The sequence below is a fragment of the Hypanus sabinus genome, unplaced genomic scaffold (assembly GCF_030144855.1).
Source record: "Hypanus sabinus isolate sHypSab1 unplaced genomic scaffold, sHypSab1.hap1 scaffold_1020, whole genome shotgun sequence".
Taxonomy (NCBI): domain Eukaryota; kingdom Metazoa; phylum Chordata; class Chondrichthyes; order Myliobatiformes; family Dasyatidae; genus Hypanus; species Hypanus sabinus.
In genome coordinates, this window is record NW_026779072.1 from 117,634 (window position 1) to 131,160 (window position 13,527).

General features: G+C 46.4%; 1 protein-coding gene across 1 annotated transcript in view; it reads right to left on the minus strand.

The window, feature by feature from the left end:
• LOC132386132 (NACHT, LRR and PYD domains-containing protein 12-like) overlaps window positions 1-11,888 on the minus strand; it is a 48,688-nt gene extending 36,800 nt beyond the window's left edge. The window contains exon 1 of the mRNA XM_059958427.1: window positions 11,784-11,888. The gene's annotated coding sequence lies outside the window, so the exon portion shown is untranslated. The remainder of the gene's footprint in view (window positions 1-11,783) is intronic.
• Between the last annotated feature and the right edge of the window lie 1,639 nt (window positions 11,889-13,527).

Here is a 13,527-nt window from a genome sequence, read left to right on the forward strand (position 1 = left end):
TGACCTACAGGACGCAAAACTGTTCTGACTATCCGTAATCAGCCCCTGTCCATGCAAATACTCACAAAGCTGATAGTTTAGAATACCGTCCACTATCTTTCCCACCACTGATGTCAAGCTCACAGCAGCTTTCTTAAACAGCGGAACAACATTACACATTACTCATCGACACGATGGGGCAAGTGACCTAATTCTGATCAATTATAGTATGGTCGTGTTCTTGAGTCAGAGAGGGTAATTAAATCAGCCAGAATGAAATGGCAGTGCCGACTCCATGGGGCAAATTCCTCAAATCTGCCCTTATACCTTATCACCTTATTCGCTATTCTCCAGTTTCCCGTTTCCTCACCCGCCGCTAATGGTGATTGAAACATTTCTGCTGGAGCCCGAGCAGTTTCTGCATCTGCCTTTTCAGAGGGAGCATCTTGGCAGGACCTGGGAGTTTGTCAACTGAATTTGCCTCAAGGCAGGAACATGTCCGTCTCTGTGATAAGTATATGGTCAATGAGCTGCTTCGCCTCTTCAGATTCTGCCTCCGTCTCCCGAATGAAACTGGTAACACCCACAGCTCCCGATAACAATTGGCTTCATGCACTGATGACCGTTCAGGATACAAATTTTGTCTCTTGCAATTATTTCGCGTTTTCCTTTTCTGAAATCCCCTTCGGATTCTAGTCATATCGTCTCCTTGGGCAACCCCGTGTCTTCTTTAACCTTCCTGATCTTTTCTTTAGTGTTCTCTTGCATCTCCCATACCCCAGAAGTACCTCACTTGTCCCTACCTGCCAATACCTGTTAAGCTACTTCATGTATTTCTTCAATGTCTGCAACAATATCTCTTGAAAAACAAAGTTCTCTAAACCTGTTACTTTACGTTTTATTCTGACAGGCACATACAAGCTCGCAACTCTCAAAATGTCACTTTTGAAGGCATCGCTTTCGCCAAGTACACCACTGCCTGATAACAGCGTGTTGCAAAGCACAGTTCTCAAAGCCTTCTTAGATACCATCAAAATTGGCATTTTGATGCCAATTTTGACCCCACAAGCCAGACCGTTGCTTAACAATATTTACTTTTAAAATAACGGCATTGTGATCGCTAGGTGTTAAGATTTCGCCTACACAATCTTCTGTCACCAGCCGTGTCTCAGTATCTAATGAAGGAAACTTTTCTGAACATATTTAACAAACACTATCCAACCTAGGAATTTTGAGCATGGGAGGCCCAGTGAATGTGTGGAAAGTTAAAATCAGCTACTTTCACAAAGTTATGTTTCATTATACAATCTGGGATCTCGCTATAAATACGTTCCTCGAAATGGCTCGGACTGCTGGGTGGTCCGTAATATAGCCCCAGTAACGTGGTCCGACCTTTTCACCCTTAACGCCTCACTAGAGGAATTCTCCAGTCTGTTCTGATGGAGCACTGCCACGGTATTTTCCCGTGCCGGTAACGCGACCACTTCTCCTTTAACCACCCCCCCCCCTTCGCTCTGTGGTGTCTAAAACAACGGAACCCCGGAATATAGATCTGTCAATCCTGCCCCTGTCTCTCTAATGGCTACAATATTGTAAAACCTGTCGATTTATGTTCTGACCTTAAATGCCTTTTCTTCAATACTTCTTGCATTGAAATATATGAAGAACTGGACATTAATCTCAACATTCTTTACTTCTTGATTCTTGACTTTGCCTGAGGGCTTAACATCTGTTTGAGAAACTTGGATATGTACGTGGATGGGAGGGGTATGGAGAGCAGGTCAGTGGCAATCAGCACAATAATAATTTAACACGGAGACGGGAAGCAGTACACAAATAACCGGTGTGGAATACAGAGACTGAGAATCGTATGCGGTAAAATTCCCCGCTGTTGGATATGGAGACCAGAACCGCACGCGGTAAAACTCCTGGCCTGGAAACGTAATCCCACGGTGGATTTTGTCAGTGACTGTGAACAGACATGATTAATGACATTGCAAATGGGGACTGAATAAATAGTTGGTCTAACAATTCTAATCAGTCACACCATCTACTTGCATTTCTCCCTCACTCCTGACTACTTACACTGTCTCCCTCACCACTCCCTCCTCCCAGTCCCTCTTCATCTTCCGGCCCTCTACTCCAGACTTCCCTTCTTGCTCACTGTCTCCCTGAACGTCACGCCTCTCCCTAATCCCTTCATCATCGCCTCTCTCAATTATCTGTGCTTCCTCACCGCCTCTCTCTCCCTCCCCCTTCCCTATCCCTCTCAGTTACACCCCTACTCGACCAGTCTCCCACTCTCTTCCACCCCTGTCCTCGCTCTTTCCTTCTCTCTACTACTCTATCATCAACAGCTCAACAGAGGACGCCATCTCCACGGCACTTCACTCTGCCCTGACCCACCTGGACAACCCCAACTCTCACGTCAGAATGCTTTTCATTGACTTTAGTAGCTGTTTGAAAGCAACAGCAGCCACACCCCGGGCAATGGCTACGACAAGCCGGCTAAACCAGGTGAGGGTAGCCGACGGGTCTCAAACGCGCAGTGAGATAGGGAGTTGTCTATCCCAGCACGAGAAGACAGACTCCAGCGGATAGAGCGTACGAGACCAATGGAAGGTCTAACGGTCAAAAAGGCGGTCTCTGCAAGCATTGTGGAACGTGCAGACTAGGACAAGACACAGAAGACATCCTGGTCAACCACTGTGCCTAGTCTCATCTCCGGACGTCTCGACTCTTGTCTTGCCACTAGATCCAGATGGGAATTGGGAAGTCAGAGTGAGGTTGATGCTGCACAGCTCTCCCTCATTTAAATCCAAATCATGCTCTAGTCTCGACACCATCATCATCATAATGGCATCGAGGTCTTCATTGACGATGACGATGGACGAACAACACGTCAGGCTCACTAGCAGCTCTCTGCGGCTTGCAGAGAGACACACTGAGAGTTGATTACATTATACATTGTATCCTTGTTTGAATAAAGAGAGGAGGACTCACTGTTAAGGACAGGAATGAACATCTGTCTAGCACCCAATAAGCATTTTACCTTTTGTCTCTCTCCGTTAGTCGCTTGCCCAAGGCTGATCAAATATCTTGACGGGATTGGGTAGAATCTGTTGGAAGACTCGTATAAGTTAGACAAAATTTTACGAAGTGGAAAGGAGGCAGTATCAGTTAAATTTTGCTAAATGGGCAGCAGGCGGTACCGGGTAAATTTTATGACGTGGGCAAGAGGCAGATGTGCCAGGTAAATTTATCAATTGTGCAGGAGGTTCCAGCCAGGTAAATTTATTAAGTGGGCAGGAAGTGCCAGTCTAGTAAATTTATCCGATTGTTAATTGAGCAGGAGGCTTTGTGCCGGGTAAAATAGTTAGGGAACATTGGTCAATTGCAGTTGATTGATATGAGTGGGCCAGGAGCAGCCCGACACAATGTGTGAGAGTTTTCCAGACAAGGAAAAAGTTTGCAGCGCTGAATAAGAAATTGAGGAACAAAATCTGGCCACTGGGGGGGAACCTGGGATATTACCTCATGAGAACAAGCAGTAAATTTGATATGGAAAAAGAACTGTGAACAGAAATGGAAATTGTTGAAAAGGGAATGGAAGGAAAGGCAGATGCAAAGTGGAATAGTATATTATTCGCAAGTTGGTGGAATAATGCATGTGACGAAGTGATAGAGGTACGTACTGCAGAAAGAACGCCAAAGGTTGGGAGAGGCTAACAGCGGAACGTGAACGGGTGGATGGGCGCCGAAAACAAGAGCAGGAAAAAACAATATAAACAAACCAAAGCCATTCTAGATAGGACAGCAGGGCTGGAAAGTCAGTTTGAAGTTTGAACTGATAGGGAAACAAGGGATCCTGAACCCATATCTGGCTGTCCTGACGAAGGGTCTCGGCCTGAAAAGTCAACAGTGCCTCTCCCAATAGATGCTGCCTGGCCTGTTGTGTTCCACCAGCATTTTGTGTGTGTTGCTTGAATTTCCAGCATCTGCAGATTTCCTCGTGTCTGGCATCCCAACACTGTTTGAGGACAGTGACCATGATGAGGAGTGGGCACCCACCGTTCTCCTCCACCTTGCCAGTAGCCAAGTGCAGCCAGTGCCCCGAAACATAATCCTCCCAGTACTCAGATACGGTGGCTGCCCGGGTAAAATAGCGGCATGTCTCTACACCCTGAGATCCAGAAAGGGAATACCAAGGATTATTCCGAGACAGGAAGGGAAGAATCCAAAAAAACTCCAGAGTTAATGGCTCTACAAAGACAATTGCCCACCTGAATGCTGCCCAATCCATGAGCAGGAAAAGGAACAGCCCTCAGTGATTCCCGTGTTTGCACCCTGGAAGCCTCAAGAAATGATAATGATCATGAATCAGGCCCCAGGTAGAAAAGAAAAACCAACACAGTTTGTTCAGTGTGTCCACAGTACTATACAAATGTGTAATGCCACTCCACAAGATTTATTCGGTCTCTGCTGCACGATTCTCCCAGCTGATGAGGGGTGGAACTGGAAGGCAGAATTGAGATACCAAACCTATCAGGAGTTACAGACGGGAAACCATAATGAGAATGAACAGACAGACCAGATTATTCAAGCCTCCGAAAGGGCTCTCCAGCAACCCGTAAACATCACTAAAATACTTGAATCCAAACCTTAGCCTGGGGAATCAGGACCATTAGGAGCGACTTAGGGCCTGCTATGGCACTTTCGCAGGAGATCAAGCCTGTCATTGTGGAAATCCGTCCCCCCAGTTTAAAGCCTTACTGCTCCGATGCTTAACAACTAAGTTAGCCAACGTGATTAAAACAAATAATATGGATTGTGCTGACAATGACCGAAATCGAATGCGATGAGCTTTGACAAATTATTGGGACCCAACCTTCGAATCCCGATCAATCCTGAAGGGAACTCATACTAAAAGTGAATAGGTTCAGCGGGAAGAAGGACGCGAAGGGGCTACATCTGGAGATCAGAAATGGGAACAAAAACCCACCAAGGGACCGGTGGGGACAACAGCCCGCTTAGAAATTGACAAGCAAGGATGCTTCCAACCATGAGTATCACCCCTCAGGAAGAGCCCAATGTAGTATTGCAAGTTGCTGGAATTCCAATTCTGTTTCTGATTGATATGGGGGCAACCACAAACACTCTCAATCAGGAAATGGTATCCGAACAGGGATTCCAGCCATCAGCCACCACAATCCCTCTGTCTGGGTTCGAAGGCACAGAACGTACGTATTCACGTACCCAGCCACTGCAGGTGGAATTCCGGGGGGATCCGGTGTGAAGTTTCATTTACAGTCACCACCAGTCGGGGGTGTAATCTTCCAGGAAAAAAGCATGCCCTATCCTTTGAAACAAGAGATTCTGTGCATGGACAAGGGTATCACCCTGGAACTAGTGAACAGACGACATCTTCCCCAGTTTCTGACCACCCAATGGTGGCACTTAATCTGGACTCAACTGCGTTTGCACCCCTTCTGGCAGTGGCCAACTATCATGTGACTCTGTGGTACGACCCTATGGGGTGCACAACTGAGGTAAGCCAATACTATGCACCCCTCGAGGACCATTAGATATCAGTCACAGTGATAGGAGAGGCTAGAGGAAGAGAGGGCAGTGCATTTCTGGCCAAAGTTCCGGATTTCCTTTGGCGACAGAGAGGACTTGTGGTTCCCCATACCACCGTTTGGGTTCGTCCCAGGTTCAAGCCAAAGAGCCTCGGATTCCTCGCTTAAACGTTGACAAAACAAGGGTTGACGAAACAGAACTTCCTAGACTGGGAAACATGCATCCTAGCCAGACTTGCAGGTGCCCAGCAGCGGAGAGGAATAACTGAGACTGAGTGATTTTGGAAGATCACTTTTCATTCCTGTGGAGTAGCCAGGAATTCACCAGAGATAATCAATTTGGCTACAGCACTTGAGGAGCTGGCCACAATACTGCAGGGGCTCTGACAGAAACACAGGCCCAAGTAACAGAAATATCCACTGAAATGATTGCAATCCAGCAAACAGTCGTACAGAATCATTTGGCTTTAGATTTTATCCTCACTGAGAAAGGGGGAACCTGTGCTATTAGTGACATAGAATGCTGCACTTATATCCCTAATGAGTCTACTAACATTACATCCCTCTCCAAGCACACTGCCAAGGAGATTGACAGCATCAAGTAAGTAGGGCAGGATTTACATGGGTTCACCGAAGGGTTGAAGACCTGTTAGGTAATATGTCGGGCATGATATTGCATTATGGCTCAATAGTTGTACATAATGATCAAAAGGAAGGAATGATAATGTATGTAAAAGGGTTAACACTTTGCTAAGCAGGAGCAGCCTGTTTTTCTGAAAGAAACTGCTGATGATCAACAGATGTGCTAAGCCATGCTGAGCCGTATTTCTTCTCAATAGGGCTTCAAGATGCTTATCTCCTTGTGTACTCATGCACAGAGATAGGACACAGCAGTCTGGTCTGTGTGTGTAAGCCATTATGACTATTTTGTAAATTGTCTTTAGGCGCTGTAAGCCCCGGGTAATTGGAATGAAGAGTTTGTACATATACAGTGTCTGAGTGACTTTATCCGGATTCGACTTCCACAGAATGAGACTGTTTTTAAAGGGCTGGACTGCTGGAAGCACATTACCAGACCTGCAGTGATTACAACTGGATCTGACAGAGGCAAAACTGGTTCTGCTGGGCACATTCAGTCTCCCTCCATCTATTCCCTACCTTCCCTTTTACAGGTATGCAATCTCTAAAGGACCAGTGATTGAGTAAATGAGACTCACGAAACTTTCTCCTGACTGAATCACTGGAATCTCCAAGTCAGATGGGTTCTCTCCAGTTGATGCTCTCAATCCTTGGGTTGGTTCACTTGTTGCTGTTCCCTCATCTTCAGTCGTGGTTTCCCACTGCCCGACAGCTTGATCCCCAAGGGCATTTTACTTGGATCTAATACTGTGATATCCAACCTCACACAGTCACAGAGCTGCACCTGCCACTTACCCACCCTGAGAGTCTCACACATCATCCCCACGTCTCAGACTGGGTAGTGCAATCCGGGATTTCCCCACAACCAATGTCCAGCTTCTCGAGATATCTTCTTCATTGCAGAAGGACAAGCAACCAGCCCCATCTGTAGAAACACTAACCAAAGTCAAAGCCAAAACACCAACAGTTCCATATGCCTGGAATGTCGATCGCAGGATTAGAGCCCAAGCACCAACTCTCCCAGTACTCCTTGCTGCCAGTAAAATGCTACAGTGTGTCAGCCAGTCACTGTTCATAAACTAGTACCTCCACACCAATGCACAACACAACTGGTACCGGATGACCCTCTGGCATTCCAGCTAACAAAAACTGATTCTGGAAATAACTCAGCAAGGCCAAAGATGCAAAAGAACTCTTCACAATGAAGACAAAGGTTTAAAAGAAAGATTGCTGATATATAACATTGCAGAGGTGGGATACAGGGTGGACTGAGGTTGACCCAGATGGTTGATGTATATCACTGAAGTGGGAGTGAGGAGGCTGGACAGAGGTTGAACAAGATGGGCAGGGAATGAGCAGATGGAACCAGGTGGGAGAAGGGATCAAGGATAATCACTGATGAGCCTTCAGCAATACACAGATACTGAATTAACAGCATACACTACCATATAGATGATTCTAAAATGACCAAGTTAGAACAAACAACAAGAACTTTGCCATATATACTTTGATCCTCACCACATTTTTATCAACAAACCATAGCAACTTTCCTATCTAGACAGTTCAAGTTTTGCATGGTAACTGCTCTGCTCGTGACTGTGAGGAACTGCAGAGACCTTTGGATACAGATCAGCACATCACAGAAACCATTCTCCCCCCTAGGCCTCCCAGTCCCTAGGTAAAGCAGGCAGTGAAATCAAAGATCCCCACAACCTGGGACGTTCTTCCTTCTCTCCCACCACAATTGGGGAGAAACAACAGCCATAAAGCTGAAGGAAGCGAGGGGAGTTGAGGGAAGTTAACGGGACTCAATGGCCAACATCAGATGTCCCAACAAAACTCAGAGGAAGCATCACCACTCATCCGGGGACAGTACGAACACACCACGTGATCTTGCACCAGATCTGCAGTAAGAAGCCTCAAGTGACCTGCTGACGGGACTTCCTTTTCAATTCTGTGGAAATAGACAGCCCGGACTCCTGGTTTGGATCATTGAATGCAGATGAAGAGAAGTCTACACATTTTTGACGAGCCCGGGTAACTGGGTACTAAATGAGTAATTGGCCCTCAGTTCGGGACTCACGGCCAACAACAGATCTCCTCGCTCCAGATCGGTCTCAATACTCACCGATGGGAAATTGATGTCTTTTGCCCGCAGACAGTGATCCCGACCAAGGAGGTGAGGACACTTTCCCGATCCAATAAAATAATCTACTTCAGCACTGACCAGAAAGGAAAACAACACCAATCCAGAGGCAGTGATCATGCGCAAAGAGATTGTTACATCTGCGATTAAATGGGAGGGGAAATGGGATCACGTCTACCATCACCCGACAGAGCACTCCAGCTACCCAGAACTCTGTGGAAAGAAACAAAGTTGCCCCTCACATTCCCTCTCACCTTAATTGTAACAGACATTTCAACCCCCAAGAAAAACATAACATCTGTCTATCTATTCCTCTCATAATCTTATAAATGTCCAACCAGTCTCACCACAGCCTGTGCTGCTCTGGAGAAAGCAACACGTTTGTCCAACCTCTCGTTATAGTTCATGCCCTCTAATCTAGACATTATCCTGTAAACCTCTTTTACACCCTCTACTATTATTATGACATTTCACATTCTTAAAATAGTGACCCTAACTAACCTAAGACAGGGAATGTTTTCCAGGATTAAATGTCAGGAATTGTGAAAAACTGAGTTTAAATGTAATTGGCTACAGTGTGTGTAAACTTCAGACTTCAACTGTAGCCATTAACATGAAAAAGAAAATTTGCCAGTGTATCAAGCAGATAATTGGCAAATTTTCTGTTCTCATTGATGAATCAACAAGCATTAAGACCGCCCTAATAGTTTATTTGAATTGTGAAAGTGATAAGGCAGGTGATCCCCATTTTATGTTTTTAGATCTAATTGAATTGCCTGATCAGAAAGCTGCAAGTATTGCTAAGCATCGATTGAACTGTCTCAATAACCATGGGTTTGATGACTGATACCTGTCGCTTTTGCTAGTGATGAGGTGAGCGTAATGCTTGGTGTCAAATCTGGTGTTGCTACAACTCTCAAGGAACATTACCGTGATGTGACGATTTGGCACTGTCTTAATCACAGATTAGAACCTGCAGGAGATTATTCAGTGAGAGAAGTTCACAGAAAATAAAAATCATTTTTAAACATCTACAGACAAATTGTACTCTGTTTACAGTAGATTACCTCTGAACTGTCTGAATGTGCCTCTCAGAATCAGAATCAGGTTTATTATCACCAGCATGTGTCATGAAATGTGTTAACTTTGCAGCAGCAGTTCAATGCAAAGCATAATACAGAAGAGAACGCAAAATAAAACAATAAAAATAAACAGCTAAATCAGTTACAGTATACGTATATCTGGGACACTTGCTCATCGTTATTTTTATAAATTACCTAGATGAGGAAGTGAGGAATGGTTAGTAAATCTGCTGACGACACAAAGGTTGGGGGTGTTGTGGACAGTGTTGAGGGCTGTCAGAGTTTACAGCAGGGCTGAGAACTGGCAAATGGAGTTCAACCCAGTTAAATGAAAAGTGATTCATTTTGTTAAGTCAAACATGATAGCAGAATATAGCATCAATGGTAAGACTTGGCAGTGCAGAGGATCAGAGGGATCTTGGGGTCTGAGTCCATAGGACACTCAAAGCTGCTACGCAGGTTGACACTGTGGTTAAGGCGGTATACAGTGTGTCAACCTTCATCAATTGTGGGATTGAATTCAGGAGCTGAGAGGTAAAGTCGCAACTATATAGGACCCTTGTCACACCCCACTGTGCTCAGTTCTGGTCGCCTCACTACAGGAATGATGTGGAAGCCTTAGAAAGGGTGCAGAGATTTACAAGGATGTTGCCTGGATTGGGAGCATGCCTGATGGAAAAATGTTGAGTAAACTCGACCTTTTCTCCTTGGAGCAACAGAGGATGAGAGGTGACCTGTCAGAAGTGCATAAGATAATGAGTGGTATTGATCGTGTGGCAATTCAAGGGCTTTTACCTAGGGCTGAAATTGTTGCCACAAGAGGGCACAGGTTTAAGATGTTGGGGAGTAGGTACAGAGGAGATGTCAGGGACAAGTCTTTTACTCAGAGAGTGGTGAGTGTGTGGAATGGGCTGCCGGCAACGGTGGTGGAGGCGGATACGATAGGGTCTTTATTAAGAGACTTTTGGATAGGTACCTGGAGACATCAGAGAAAAAAAGAAAAAAACTGGCTTAGAAAACTAGAGGGCTATTGGTAACCTTAGAAATTTCCAAGGTCAGGACATGTCGGCACAACTTTGTGGGCCAAAGTGCCTGTATTGTGCTGTAGGTTTTCTATGTTTCGGTGAATAGATTAAAATCATGCAAGAAACAGAAAAACTATATATTTTAAAAGTGAGGTAGTGTTTAGGGGTTCAATGCCCATTTAGCTATTGGATGGCAGAGGAGAAGAAACTGTTCCTGTATCACTGAGTGTGTGCCTTCAAGCTTCTGTACCTCTCTATCTGATAGTAACATTGACAAAAGGGCAAACCCTGGGTGCTGGAGGGCCTTAATAATGGACGCTGCCTTTCTCATCCTCTGGTAATCTTATAAACGTCTACCCAGTGTCACCCCTGCCGGCACGGCTCCAGAGAAAACAAAACAATGTTGTCCAACCTCTCGTTATATCTCATGCCCTCTAATCCAGGCAATATCCTGGTAAACCTCTTCCACATCCTCTCCAAAGCCCTGACATCCTTCCGAAAATGAGGGCACTCTAGGTGTGGTCTAACTAGTTTTATAAAGCTGAAAAACAACTTCCCGACTTTTGAACTCAATGCTTCAACTAACAAAGACAACCACGCCATTTGCCTTCTTAACCACCGGATCAATCTGTGCAGTCTCTTTCAGGGAGCGATGAACTTCGAGTCTGAGATCCCTCTGATCCTCAACACTGTTCAGGGTTTTACATTAAACAGTGTACTGTCCCATACATTCGACCTACCGAGCTGCCGAGATGATCATCACTGATCAAATCTCAGTGAGATTTCTCAGATCCTGCTGAATTTGATGTCAAGTGCACGTACGGAGAAACACTGACTTGTAGTAGCATCACAAGCAAGAACATTCAGATAACACAGGGAACATAAATCATGTAATTCTCTGTCAGTAACAATATAGAAACATGTTTTACGTCATCCTGCTAATTGGGCCAGAACAACAGGAGCTGAGCGGCGGATCATCTCAGACGGTTCGGTGTGAAGGTCTCACAACCCGGACCGACCCCGGCAGATTCTGTGAAGGAAGCGAGGCGATGCCGCCAGTTCGGGAAGGTTCATCCCCTCCCCCTTCAGGTTTCACCGATCGCCTTGTGCTTCTCTCCGCCCCCCACCACCTTTTATTCTCCAGTCCTGCCGAAGGGTTTCGGCCGGTAACGTTGACTGTACTCTTTTCCTAGCTGTTACCCGGCTGGCTGAGTTCCTCCAGCATTTTGTGCCCGTTGCTCGTATTTCCCGCATCAGCTGATTTTCTCCTGTTTGAGTTTAACTCACTACCCACCGTCAGACCCCTCCGCTCGGGACCGGCTTCAGTACTCACCGAAGGGAAATTGCTGGTGTTGCCCCGCAGAGAATAATCCGTCCCGGCTCGCCGCCCCAGGAGGGAAGACACCTCCCGATCCCGATCCCGATCCCGATCCCTCCGCCGACTCGCTTCCACAAAGGACGAAAAAACAGAGCCAATCCCGGACAGAGCATGCGCGATGTGTATAACGCGTCATCGGGTGGTGGGCGGGGCCTCGGAAACAAACCCGCTGGTGCTGCCGATCCGCGGTAAAACGGGATCACGTGACTTTATGTCTCCCACGTGACCCTATCTCTGCTTCTCAGTCCTCACACGCTGCCCGACCCACTGCCACATTTCTCACATTATTTCCTTATATTATTTTCATATTTACACCAGATACGTATTTAGTTTTTCCCTCCATATTTCCCCGATCCCTTTCCCACCACCCCCAGGTCACAGAGGTCTCAGAGTTAGAGTTTCGATTCCCATCCGGGTCAAACACACAATTCAGACCCACACAGGAAATGTGCAGGTTTCATTTAAATCAGTCTATGTTTATAAACACTAATTACTGTTCACATTCCTCTGGCCTCACTGGACAGGAACACTGAAACATCAAGTGAGAAACAGGTGGGCCATTCCGACCCTCTAACCCTCAACAAGATGGCGGCTGGTCTTCCATCTCAGCCACATGTTTCTGCGCGATCCTCATTTCATCGATCTCTTAGGTCTCCACACATCTGCCGGCCTCTGTTTTATGTGAGGACGATCACTGAGTATTGAGCGCCCTCTGCGGTGGGGATTGACAGACATTTACCACCCTCAGAGTGGAGACAATTCCCCTCATCACAGTCCCGGTCAGTCCACCACAATTTTAAGAGACTGGGATCCCTGGTTCAACCGGTAATGATGTTGTGCTTTTCAATGTGTTCACCTCTCAGACTTCGATTTTCAAAAACAAATCATTCTTCATATGATTATCCACCACTCCAGGGGTCAGTCTGGTGAATCTTCATTGCACTCTCTATAACAAATACTGTCTGAACACTTTGCTAATCCTGTATGGAATTAATTTCCATCTTCTGCAGCCCCGTGTTGCCTCAACCACTCCATTTTGTTCTTTGGTCTGTATAACCCGTGCTAGTATGGGCAGAGGGATTTTACACCGTATTCCAGGTACAATCTCAACAAATCTCAAATAGTTGTCACTTTGCCCGGACCACTGGCCCCGCTTGCCGGGCAACAGTCCGCCAGAGTTTGCCCTCCATTGTGGTGAATCCCTTTGCTCGCCACCACCTTCTGCTGAGACATTTCCACAGATGAGCCCCTCCTGCCCCCACCGGGACAAACATCATGTCCGCCCCCTCTCACACCAGCTTCATCCTTTCAATTAAATACCCCTCTCGCTCCCTTCCCGGGGAACCGGCATCAAACTGACGGGCCGAGCGGTCTCCTCCTACCTCTCAGTGATACATCAGACTCCGGCAGCAGGAGACGCGTCACAAACGCCCCCGACTTCCCTCGGAAATGGAAATAAATCAGAAAGCGGACATTTACTTTGGGATTTGTTCCGCCCTGACGGGATATCGACGCTTGAGCAGGAAACGGTTTCAGCGGGGTAACGCCCACTCGGCTTGTCCATCTTCGTTACTGGTTGTGACCAGTGATTGACATCGATTCGCACCAATGGGAAAAGCGCAGCCCCTGAAGCTTTGGTTTTCCGCGGTGGGGGAGGGGTGGTCACGGGATGGGTAGCTCAGCCGTTAAACCGATAAAG